Consider the following 13,811-nt stretch of genomic DNA (forward strand, 5'->3'; position numbering starts at 1 on the left):
GTTTTGCAATATAATTTTAATGGATTGGCACATGAAAATAGGATCAGTCTTGAGATAATAAAGCAACCCACATCTTATAGTTTCCATTATCAGTTATTCTACATAAATCTATTGACCAAGGTCGTATTATTCTGGCGAGCTAAATCATCAATGGGCATTTAATTTCATGTAAGGTGGTAAAGTTAGTTGTTCAAATGATCAGAAAATGAAAAGTGCGGTTAATGTTATTTGCGTCCATCCTTTCATCCCAAATTACTGATATAAATTCAATTCACCATTAAAATGTAACCTCTCATGTGAGCTAAGTTGCTCATACATGTTGCGATTGACCCTCATTAATTCAAAACATGCACTTGATTTAAAGTTTCCTTTAAAATAGGTTTCAAATTAAACATTCTCTATGAATACTCTCAGTCCTTAGATGATTTTACTCAGTGGCTGCTAGGTTCTACGGGCTTTGGCTTTCACAAATTTCTCCAAACCAAGTTGGAGGACAGTCACAAAAAAGGAGCCCATCAGATTGATGCAGAGTCCACCATTTCTACAAGGACTCGTCAAACACTCGTTGACATCTGAAAGAAATAATCAAGGTTAAGGTCGTCCAGAGGCAGATCCAGTTGGGGATTCGGGGGGTTGGAAAATTTTGCTAGAATGGTAAAAATACCGCATTTTGAGTGGGTATTTTAGTTTTCAAAACCAAAATTAATGGTAGACCCCACCCCCTTTCAAAAATTCCTGGATCCGCCCCTGTTGTTTAATGCCATATGGATATGGTATCATATTTCTTGTGGGGTTACTTTTTTGTGGTAAATTGGTTAAAGAGTTGTCGTTTCTTGATATGTTACTCACTTGTGTTCATGGAAAATTACAATACATAGGTTTGAACCGCTATAGATATTAATGATTTCACAGTGATAGCACATGTATGTTAATCATTGGGTTCAAATAACGTATTTGCAATCTATGACTAAATACATGATAAGACTGAAAATTAGAGCACCGCTAAACCGGTACATGATACGCCCGCATACATTACTGACCCAGAAATTTTATCAAGTAAGAGAGGATTATCCACAAAAAGGATGCAATAAAATGTATTTTGCATTAAATAAATCCAAGTCCAAGGGCTTTAAATCCTTCAAAAATAGTTGGACAACATTACCCTTGCAATATACAAGGAGTTGCGAAGACAAAGTACTTGCATAAAATGAATCTTAAGTCCAAGGTCCCTAACTCCTTCAAAATTAGTGGTGCAGCATTCCCCTTGCAATATGCACATCTCCACATTGTGATCTTAATTTGTACCAGGTTTCATCAAAATCCCCCCAGGGTTTAAGAGGAGTTGTGAAGACAAAGTTAAAGGGACAGACAGCGGTATAGCAAAATACACCCACATTTTTATGCGGGTGTATGAAAACGTATCCGTAATTCATATTTTGCATAAAAAGCTGAGTATATTTCAGTTCACGTTAGGTAAGACAGACGGACCTTGTTTACGTTAGGTTAGACAGACGGACCTTGTTTACGTTAGGTAAGACAGGCGAACCTTGTTCACGTTAGGTAAGACAGACGGACTTTGTTCACTTTAGGTAAGACAGACGGACTTTGTTCACGTTAGGTAAGACAGACGGACCTTGTTCACGTTAGGTAAGACAGACGGACTTTGTTCACGTTAGGTAAGACAGACTTACATTGTTCACGTTAGGTAAGACAAGCGGACCTTGTTCACGTTAGGTAAGACAGACGGACCTTGTTCACGTTAGGTAAGACAGGCGGACCTTGTTCACGTTAGGTAAGACAGACGGACTTTGTTCACGTTAGGTAAGACAGACGGACCTTGTTCACGTTAGGTAAGACAGACGGACTTTGTTCACGTTAGGTAAGACAGACTTACATTGTTCACGTTAGGTAAGACAAGCGGACCTTGTTCACGTTAGGTAAGACAGACGGACCTTGTTCACGTTAGGAAAGACAGGCGGACCTTGTTCACGTTAGGTAAGACAGGCGGACCTTGTTCACGTTAGGTAAGACAGACGGACCTTGTTCACGTTAGGTAAGACAGACGGACCTTGTTCACGTTAGGTAAGACAGACGGACCTTGTTCACGTTAGGTAAGACAGGCGGACCTTGTTCATGTTAGGTAAGACAGACTTACATTGTTCACGTTAGGTAAGACAGATTTACATTGTTGACGTTAGGTAAGACAGACGGACCTTGTTCACGTTACGTAAGACAGACGGACCTTGTTTACGTTAGGTAAGACAGACAGACCTTGTTCACGTTAGGTAAGACAGACGGACCTTGTTCACGTTACGTAAGACAGACGGACCTTGTTCACGTTAGGTAAGACAGACGGACCTTGTTCACGTTAGGTAAGACAGACGGACCTTGTTCACGTTAGGTAAGACAGGCGGACCTTGTTCACGTTACGTAAGACAGACGGACCTTGTTCACGTTAGGTAAGACAGACGGACCTTGTTCACGTTAGGTAAGACAGACGGACCTTGTTCACGTTAGGTAAGACAGACGGACCTTGTTCACGTTAGGTAAGACAGGCGGACCTTGTTCACGTTAGGTAAGACAGACGGACTTTGTTCACGTTAGGTAAGACAGACTTACATTGTTCACGTTAGGTAAGACAGACGGACTTTGTTCACGTTAGGTAAGACAGGCGGACCTTGTTCACGTTAGGTAAGACAGATGCACCTTGTTCACGTTAAGTAAGACAAACTTACCTTGTTCACAGAGTGTCCCACTCCATTCATAAGAGCAACTGCACGCAAAACTTCACAGTGTGTTCAGACATGTGCCTCCGTTAAAACATGTATCGTTCCAACATTCGTCAATGTCTATAAATACAGAAAATTATACGAGGTGATGATATCGAACAATGATCAATCACATACACCCCATAGAATACGAAATTGAGAGCAGGAAAGCACTGACCCCTGTAAACACTAGAGGTGGGATCAAATGCGAAGGAGGAGTAGACATCCCCTGTTGACCGGTTACTCTCACTGTGTGTCCTAGCCTATAGCTTACCCAAGTGTTTGTATTGTGTTTCTGCAAAAACTTATGAGCAATGTTTCAGTGTAACGTTCTAGAACAGGTAGCTCAGTGGTAGAGCGTTCGCTTCATAACCGGGAGGTCGTGAGTTCGAGCTCCGCTTGTGTCAAGGCCGCGTCACATCTGTAGTAATTGCTCCTTCGCCAGTTACATGGCATTCAGAAGTGAGAATGACGGGTCTTTCGGATATGACCTTAAAACAAAATTTCCGTGTCGCAGCAGGCGCTGGCATGTTTAAGAACCCTCACTGCTACGGCCCTGAGCGATATGTATAGGGCTAGATTTGGCAGCCTTTCACCAACAGCTGGTGACCTCTCAATATGACCATTCCCATCTATAAAGAAAGTAACAAACCAAGGAAGTTCCCCGACAGTTACAGACCCATAGGCCTTCTTCCATGCCTCCTTAAAACCTTTGAAAAGTTGTTACTAACCCGAATTCGGACTCATATCCAGCCTTTGATAAATTTTCCAAATCAACAACAGCAAGGTTTTTAACAAAAACTTGGGTGTAACAGTGTCCTTCAACCTTCAAGAGACAATTTACCACAATTTAGAACATGGAAGTCCCGTCCTTGTAGCCTTTTTTGTTGATACACAGAAGGCATTTGACACGGTATGGCGACATGGTCTAATGTACAAACTACACAGGCTTGGGATTTCGGGTCGTATATGGAGTCTAATAAACGATTGTCATGTAAACACATCGTTCTCTGTCGTTGTTAACCAAGTCAGTTCTGACTGGTTTCCAATTTCACAAGGCGTTAGACAGGGTGGTGTTTTGTCAACCTTTCTCTACTTTGTATTCATCGACGAATTGCTGCACGAAATTCAAAATCTGTGTACAGATACCGGTATTTTCAGTATCACGAGCGTTAATCCAACGCTTGCGGATGCTGTTTGTTGTGTTGCGCTTACCCCGCATGGATTACAGGAAATTCTACGCAAAATATACGAGTATTCAACAAAATGGCGCTTTACATTTGTAATGATTTCATGTTTTTCAATGTTGCAAGAGGCCTACAGAAACGGTGATCTAGAAACTTAACTATGGCTGATACACAATTAGCTAGCAGCGGGTGATCTAGAAACTGTTGCTGATCATGTGACCCCCAGAGGGTATATATACAGCTGCAGCCAGTCAGTAAGGTTTTTTAAGTCAAGCGGAGGAAGAAGAAGCATTATAACGGTTAGTTTGGTCAGGTGGATTGCCTAATATTGGAGGCTTGCCACAGGTGGATTGCCTTATATAAATATTGGAGGCTTGCCACACTTCTTTGTTATATAGGACCATTTGTTTGGAGTCTGACCACAGTAGTGGCTAGCATTTTAGAGGTTGACCTCCTGGAGGTTCGCCTATTTATTTGTCATTCTTCCTCGGTTAGGGAAGGTGTAAGGCTTCAGAGGTTAGCAGTTCACTGTCCGTCCTGAATAAGGCATTAACACAGTAACTGCTGCTTCTGGAGTTGGACCACCTTTATTCGGCTAGGGCTTACCTCTTAGATAGTTGTTACTGCCTGAATAAGGCATATCTCTATCTAGAGGTGTATAAACTCATAAAGTAGTAATATAGGTCGACCAAGTGTGATTTTCCCCTAAGTAAGGGAAGGATCTTATTTGTATATATTTGCAGACCAGTAGTTATATATTTAAATCACTTTAGAGAGGAAAACTGTATCATTTTGTTCAATCATTTTTACAGAGGAAAATTATTTACTTGTTGAATTAATTCAAAACCCCAGATCCTGGAATCAACCGGGTACGAACCCCCTTGACACGTTACACATTCAATGCAAACAAATCCAATGTCCTCCATTTTTATCCAAAAAGGGCAAATCATACGGACTCATTAACTTGGCATCTAGGCAAGAATGTTATTGAATCTTCCAAGGAATACACGCACCTGGGAGTTTTACTGAATTCCACATTTGATCCCAGTAGCAGAACTTCGAATGCTTGCATGAAAGGACGCCAAACATTTTGCACTAAAAACATCCGTACAGCTCAACCCAATCACTATCTCCAAGTTATATAAGAAGGTAGCTCTCCCCTCTGTATCATATGGATGCAAACTCTGGTGCGGCCTACGACGAAAAGATGTCGAAACCCCTATTTACATTTCAACATTTTATAGCAAAACAAGCAATGGGTCTCCATAAGCAAACCAGATCGGATATGTGTGAAAGCCTTTTGGGTATGCTTCCTATGACATCAAGAAACTGCAATGTTTTGGATGTCTTTGTGAACTGGACACTAATTATCTCACAAAGTGCATATTTTTCACTCGTCTATTCTCACATATAAGGAACCCCTGTGCCAAACATCGCAGATTTATTCAGGACATCATGCCTCTATTGACCAAATATAATTTGCACCCCGCTTTAACTCGATATCCTGAAAGTGGCGCTTCTTCTCAAAATCAGAGTGGAAAAGATCTATTAAATCCTCTGTCATCACTTACCATTCCGATTCCAGACGACAACGCATGCGTGCTGATCCTGACTTTACCCGATTTATCATTCTTTGCGATGGAATATCACCAACTTTGTTTTGGAATATTCCGCACAATAATAACGAGATTCTTCTGTGCAAGTTTATTGTAAAATTATGGACTCTTCTGGATACACCACCCGAAATTGGCTCACTGTGTGCGAGACCTTTCACGAATGTGTTTGAGCACGTATCTACTACCTGTTCTGAAACATTCCTGTATCGCAACGCCTGGTGGGAAACTCTAATTGAAGACGGCTGCCGACCTATGTGGGTTGTTCCAATATGACTTGTATTTATTTAGAAGGATGGTCTCAAACTTGCCTGATTTTGACATTCCAGAACTACATCTGAACTTTCGTTTTATGAGATGCAGCAGCAATGTATTATAACAAACTTCGAGTTACACTGCAACTAAACATTGTATGCTTGTAACCTGTTGTGTAGGTATTTTTGTATTCTTCCTCTTCCATTGTAATTACTTGTATTCCTTATATTATTTTGCATATGTCTTGATTAATGCACTACCATTGTACTTCTAATGAATCTACATCTGGAGGAAAGAAAGAAAGAAAGCAGGCATTAGCACGTTTAAGAACCCTCACTGCTACAGCCCTGAGCGCTATGCATAGGCCTAGATTTTGCAGCCCTTCACCAACAGCTGGTAACATCTCAATATGAGTGATTGTTTATTGTTTAATGTCCCTCTCTCGAATATTTCACTCATATGAAGACGTCATCACTGCCGGTGAAGGGCTGCAAAATTTAGGCCTATGTTCGGCGCTTACGACCTTTGAGCAGGGCGCGCGGGATCTTTATTGTGCCACACCTGCTGTGACACGGGTTCTCGGTTTTAGCGGTCTCGTCCGAAGGACCGCCCCATTTAGTCGCCTCTTACGACAAGCAAGGGGTACTGAGGACCTATTCTAACCTGGATCCCAAGGGACTCAATTCTCGACGGGATGTTAAACAAACAAAGAATCAGTCATCGCTCAGATAATAATTACCTTTATCACATCGGTTTCCAGTCCAGCCACTAGGACAGACGCACGTGTAGGACGTTACTGTATTCCTGCATTTTCCTCCATTCGCACAGGGATTCTTCGAACACTCGTCAACATCTGTTGAGTAAATGTATAGATGTGAAGAGGAAAAATCAATTGACTATATATATTATTTTATGAATGAAGTTATGAGATGCTGTAAAATTCAAACAATATCAATTTTACAGTTAAGGCATCTTTAGAAAAGGCACGTTGACCTCATTGCTCACCTTAGTGACCTTGACCTGTTTCCAACACTACACCACGCCCATTATTGAATTATACGTCACGCGTATTATTTTATCAAAATGAATTGAATTCGCAGCTTATTGGAATGCAGGCCGAAACAAATGGGAATATATTGTGGATATCTAAATGCTTGAACATTATTGTGGTAAATTGTAGCCTGTTTGGTTCTTTAAAGACTTTTTAAGACGTCCTTAACTTGTACAATTTAGGCCTATTCCGAAATACGGATCGTAGCGGAATATCAATCTACAGTACGTGAAGTTACTGGCTTTTTTGGTAAGCTCAATGAAGCCATGTAATTCTTCGGGTGTTATACTTTCCAATTATATGCACATTACTACTTTTAAAAGGGTGCATGCATGTCCAATTTTAATGTTACATTCTAAAGGGACTGATTCACGATTTCCCCCAAAATTTTATTTTTCACTTTTAATGATCAAAATCTACTGTCTAATGTGTTGAAAAAAATTCACATAAAAATTAAGGTTATACATTATCACAGAAGCCCATTTTAGAGAGTTTATTATTTGTTTTGTAAACAAAGATTGCGGTATGTTATTGTTTACGAAATTTTTAAAAAAAATGGATATCGATCTTATTCTATTATAACTTTCACATTTCAAGCATTCTTCGGGTAAAATGTGTTATATAAAAGTTAAAATGTGAGACTATGTAAAATTAAGATGCTTTATATTACAAAATTAATATTTCACTTTTTTGTTTGCTTACATAAAAAGACTCGAGTCTTTGTTTACATAACACATATTTAAGGCTAAAATATAGTTTTTATCCTTGCATTCAGAAGGTCAAAATGTTGGTTGTCAACATTAAATGAGTTATACTTTTAATATCTAGCAAAAAATTAAAAAAAAGTATTTTCTTCAAAAATCGTGAACCAGTCCCTTAATACCGACATAGCTGCAGAACTGTAGCTCTCCGAAAAAATTATATTGACGGAGTCTGTCAACATAATTTTTCCCCGGAGAGCTACAAGTTCTGCAGCTAATACCGGCACAAATATCAGTACTAGAATATTCTATGAGTAAAATGAAACAAAAAACTCCATTAAATATGCATACAATATTCAACGGTTGTAGAGATAAAAATGAAAATCGTTTTAAAAGACACATGTAGTCTGTCCTTAAATTACGCAACAATCTACGTGACTGTCTGAATAGCATATTCTTGCGTTGCGCATTTCTAATCCACCTTTAGTGTTTTACACGGGGGTTAGTCTGATAGGAGCTTATTCCTATAACTATGTACAGTCGATGGACTCCACGCCAAAACCTAACAACGGCGCTGTTGTTTTCTTTCCAACCACGTGTGAAGAATGCATACATCATACAAATATACATGTCTGAGAGGTAAATTAGTCAGGAATGAACTGAAGCTGTCGCCCTAGTCTTTTATCTGGTATGATATCAAGTAGTTTAGGTTGCACAAGTTGTAATTTATTGCCATCATAGATACATTAACCATGCCAGTTTGGAAACAAATAAGGTTAAGATAACGAACAGTGATCAATCTCATAACTCCTATATTACAAAATAGAGAGTTGGACAAACACGGACCCCTGGATATACCAGAGGTGGTATCAGATGCCTAGGAGGAGTAAGCATCCCCTGTCGATCGTTCACACCCGCCGTGAGCCTTATATATCTTGATCAGGTAAACGGAGTTATCCGTAGTAAAAAAATCTATTACTTACCTGTAATATTAACTAATGAGAAATCTATTACTTACCTGTAACATTAACTAGGGATAAATCTATTACTTACCTGTAACATTAACTAATGATAAATATATTACTTACCTGTAATATTAACTAATGATAAATCTATTACTTACCTGTAACATAAACTAGGGATAAATTTATTACTTACCTGTAACATAAACTAAGGATAAATATATTACTTACCTGTAACATTAACTAATGATAAATATATTACTTACCTGTAACATTAACTAATGATAAATCTATTACTTACCTGTAACATTAACTAGGAATAAATCTATTACTTACCTGTAACATTAACTAATGACAAATCTATTACTTACCTGTAACATTAACTAGGAATAAATCTATTACTTACCTGTAACATTAACTAATGATAAATCTATTACTTACCTGTAACATTAACTAGGGATAAATATATTACTTACCTGTAACATTAACTAGGGATAAATCTATTACTTACCTGTAACATTAACCAAGGATAAATCTATTACTTACCTGTAACATTAACTAATGATAAATCTATTACTTACCTGTAACATTAACTAGGAATAAATCTATTACTTACCTGTAACATTAACTACTGATAAATCTATTACTTACCTGTAACATTAACTAGGAATAAATCTATTACTTACCTGTAACATTAACTAATGAGAAATCTATTACTTACCTGTAACATTAACCAAGGATAAATCTATTACTTACCTGTAACATTAACTAGGGATAAATCTATTACTTACCTGTAACATTAACTAGGGATAAATCTATTACTTACCTGTAACATTAACTAGGGATAAATCTATTACTTACCTGTAACATTAACCAAGGATAAATCTATTACTTACCTGTAACATTAACTAGGGATAAATCTATTACTTACCTGTAACGTTAACTAATGACCAATCTATTACTTACCTGTAACATTAACTAGGGATAAATTTATTACTTACCTGTAACATTAACTAAGGATAAATCTATTACTTACCTGTAACATTAACTGGGATAAATCTATTACTTACCTGTAATATTAACTAATGATAAATCTATTACTTACCTGTAACATTAACTAATGATAAATCTATTACTTACCTGTAACATTAACTAATGATAAATCTATTACTTACCTGTAACATTAACTAATGATAAATCTATTACTTACCTTTAACATTAACTACGGATAAATCTATTACTTACCTGTAACATTAACTAGGGATAAATCTATTACTTACATGTAACATTAACCAAGGATAAATCTATTACTTACCTGTAACATTAACTAGGGATAAATCTATTACTTACCTGTAACATTAACTAATGATCAATCTATTACTTACCTGTAACATTAACTAGGGATAAATATATTACTTACCTGTAACATTAACTAAGGATAAATCTATTACTTACCTGTAACATTAACTAGGGATAAATCTATTACTTACCTGTAATATTAACTAATGATAAATCTATTACTTACCTGTAACATTAACTAATGATAAATCTATTACTTACCTGTAACATTAACTAATGATAAATCTATTACTTACCTGTAACATTAACTAATGATAAATCTATTACTTACCTGTAACATTAACTACGGATAAATCTATTACTTACCTGTAACATTAACTAGGGATAAATATATTACATACCTGTAACATTAACTAGGGATAAATCTATTACTTACCTGTAACATTAACTAATGATAAATCTATTACTTACCTGTAACATTAACTACGGATAAATCTATTACTTACCTGTAACATTAACTAGGGATAAATTTATTACTTACCTGTAACATTAACTAAGGATAAATCCATTACTTACCTGTAACATTAACTAGGGATAATTTTATTACTTACCTGTAACATTAACTAGGGATAAATCTATTACTTACCTGTAACATTAACTAGGGATAAATCCATTACTTACCTGTAACTAACAGTTACATCTTATGTCCGTTTTGAAAACTCCGCCGTCAACAGTTATCGTTTCCATGTTTATTATATATTTCTCAGGGGCGGATCCACGAATTGAAGTTAAGGGGGCGCAACTTCATGAGGGGCCGCCTTAAGACCCCTGGTGGGTCCAGGGAGAAATCAATATAATGATACAAATTCTAAGTTTAAAAAAACCCTTTGTTTTAGTTCTCCCAATAACTAAAGCTTGTGTCATTTATTTCTCTGAAAGTGAAAAAAAAAATTGCACGATTGCTTCTTTTGTCGTGTTTTTTTCCTCTCCCCTAAACAAGAGACCGTGATTTTCTTTAATTAAATCTGAAAACAAAATTTAGGAGGGCGCGCGCCTGGTGCCCCACCCCCTAAGTCTACCACTGTTTCTTACGGCAGAATACATACGAAACTCAACACACAGCAACTGTCGGCGAAAAGAAAACCTTTCATGTTACCGACAGGTATAGGTGAAAACTTACCTTGAGAATTAGCGTGTAAAAAAAGCCCAATCCAGAGTAATATATGCGAAATCATGTTCACAGAATTAAATACTCCGTTCGTTGATCAACTACTGAAAATCCACAACTTAGCCGAGTATATATCTGTTTACCTGTTTTTGAATGTAAATGTAGAGGACCACAATGTAAACAAATTATGCAGCTAATTGTGGAATCCTGTATAAACAAAGGATATTATTATTAAATGATACAAATGTTTTACGTCTCTGAATCTAATTGTGGTCTCTTATGACGTCACACGGGAAATCAGGAACGATAGTCGGTTTTAAAACGATTCAGAATACTTTTTTATTATTTCGAAGGAAAAAGTTGTATTGTGTATTTATTGATTATCGTAAAGCTTTTGACTCTGTAAACAGAATCATGTTATGACAAAAATTACTACGTAGTCTATCGATGGCAAAATACTAATTGTTATTCAAAATTTGTATAAGAATGCCAAATCTTGAGTTAGAGATGGCTCTATTTGTTCAGATTTTTTTCACTTCAAATATTGGAGTTAGACAGGGTGAAAATTTATCTCCTCTTTTGTTTTTCTTATTTCTCAATGATCTGGTTGTTTTTATGTCACATTCATATAGTGGCCTCACTGATATTTGTAATATTGCACATTTGGTGTTTGAAGACTCAGAAATTGAAGTATATTTTACGTTATATCTATTGTTATATGCTGACGACACTGCAATATCAGCTGAATCTGCAGAAGAACTACAATCTTCTTTTAATGCAATGTTCTTGTGTTGTCAGACTGGAATCTGAGGGTTAATGCTGAAAAAACCAAAGTCGTCATTTTTTGCAAGAACCGTAATGTAGACAATGTTAGAATTAATTTCAATGGTGAGCAATTAATGACTGTAGTTGATGAATTTCAATATTTAGGTATTAAATTCTCTAGAGAGGGTTCTTTTAAATCTAACAAAGACAGACTTGTACAACAAACAAGAAAAGCCATGATCTATGTATTACGTAAATCTAGAAATTTATGCTTACCTATAGATATACTATTACACTTGTTTGATTCAATGATTGCTCCCATCTTGATGTATGGAGCAGAGGTATGGGATTATGAAGATAATAATATCATTGAAAGATTGCATCAGTATATACCTAAAGTTAAAAAATGTACACCAACCTATATGATATATGGGGAACTTGGTAGAAATACCTATGTCTATTCCTATTAGTGCAAGAATGATTGGTTTCTGGGAACGCATTATAAATGGTAACCATGAAAAGATCTCCTATACTTTGTACAACATATTATACAAGTTAGACTGAGGAAAAGTGTATCATTCAAAATGGTTAAACTGTGTAAAAGATATCTTAATTAGAACTGGTAATATCCAGATTCGGAACGATCAGCATGTTGATGTTAGTTTTCATTTATCAAACAGTGTCTGTATAACTCTTTTGTTGAAACCTGGAAAGATAAAATACTCACCCAAGTGGTCTAATTATAGGATGTACAAGACAACTTTTGGTTTTGAAAATTATTTAACCACACTACCACAAGATTTAACGTATAATTTTTGTCGCTTCTAGATGCAGTAGCCATCAATTGCCAATTGAATCTGGTAGGTTTTTAAGTATTGATAGATCTGAACGATTATGTACTCTTTGTAACAAACTAGAACTAGCTAGGCGATTAAATCCATTATATGTTCAGCTGTACTTACTTTCTTCATGAAAGGTGTAAATTCTTGTCAAATACTATTAGCTATAGTGAGTTAATTAACTGTAAAGACAAATATACTATGATAAGACTTGCCAAATTTATCAAGTTAGTACTGTCCATATTTTATGACTTTACCTTCCTGTTGTGTTTCGTTCATTGTGTTCAACATTGTTGTTGTTAATTTTACCTTTTTTTTTTTATATACTATTAATGCTCCATGTGGAGCCTTTAGTGAAATAAAAAAGTTTCAAAAGTTATGAGGAGTCTATGAAACGTGAATGTTTCCGTCAATAGTTCAGCCAATTCTTACTGCATGTAACACCTGACAACTTTTTGTTTGCCAGGATTTAACCAACATCTGGATCAACATCCCTCAAGCATTTCTGAACACTTTAGTGGCATCAATGAGGCGCCGTTGTCAAGCATGCGTGAATGCAAATGGTGGTCACATGCGTTATTAACTTTGTTAATTCAAGTTCGAATACCAATGTCTTTCGAGTGTGCTGAAATTGACGTTATTCAACGTTAACATTAATGGATTATGAAATGTTGTAACGAATACATTTGTTAACAGTATTACAAAAAATAAAATTTGTTCATTGTTATTTTTTCATATATGCATTTATAAAGTGTAATAATGAATCATTTTGACCTCCCATCAGTTAAATTCCCTTGGTCAATAAATAGCTACATTTTGTTATATTAAGATTTTGTAACAACTAGAAACGTATAGAAACAAGAAGTCCATAGGCCACATCGCTCACCTGAATCGCCCTGGCCCTGTCATTATTCAGCTGTTGTGATTTTTAAAAGATTTTTTAAAAAATCAATCTTTATTCCCATGAAAATATTTGATCCCATATTATGGCCCCAAAGGATCACAACATAACTGAAAATGGATTCAATTCACAGAATACAGAACTGTCTCAACAGAATACAGAACTGTCTCAACAGAATACAGAACCAACAGAATACAGAACTGTCTCAACAGAATACAGAACCAACAGAATACAGAACTGTCTCAACAGAATACAGAACCAACAGAATACAGAACTGTCTCAACAGAATACAGAACTCAACA

At 36.3% G+C, this 13,811-nt stretch overlaps 1 long non-coding RNA gene across 1 annotated transcript; it reads right to left on the bottom strand.

Annotated features, from left to right (window-relative positions):
- Positions 1 to 353: 353 nt before the first annotated feature.
- On the bottom strand, positions 354 to 11,152 carry LOC125657526 (uncharacterized). The gene is made up of 4 exons (XR_007363376.2): positions 11,017 to 11,152; positions 6,563 to 6,676; positions 2,736 to 2,849; positions 354 to 572 (listed from the first exon to the last, which is right to left on the bottom strand). It is a non-coding gene; the product is annotated as an uncharacterized LOC125657526 (long non-coding RNA).
- Positions 11,153 to 13,811: the final 2,659 nt, after the last annotated feature.

The sequence above is a fragment of the Ostrea edulis genome, chromosome 9 (genome assembly GCF_947568905.1).
Source record: "Ostrea edulis chromosome 9, xbOstEdul1.1, whole genome shotgun sequence".
NCBI lineage: Eukaryota > Metazoa > Mollusca > Bivalvia > Ostreida > Ostreidae > Ostrea > Ostrea edulis.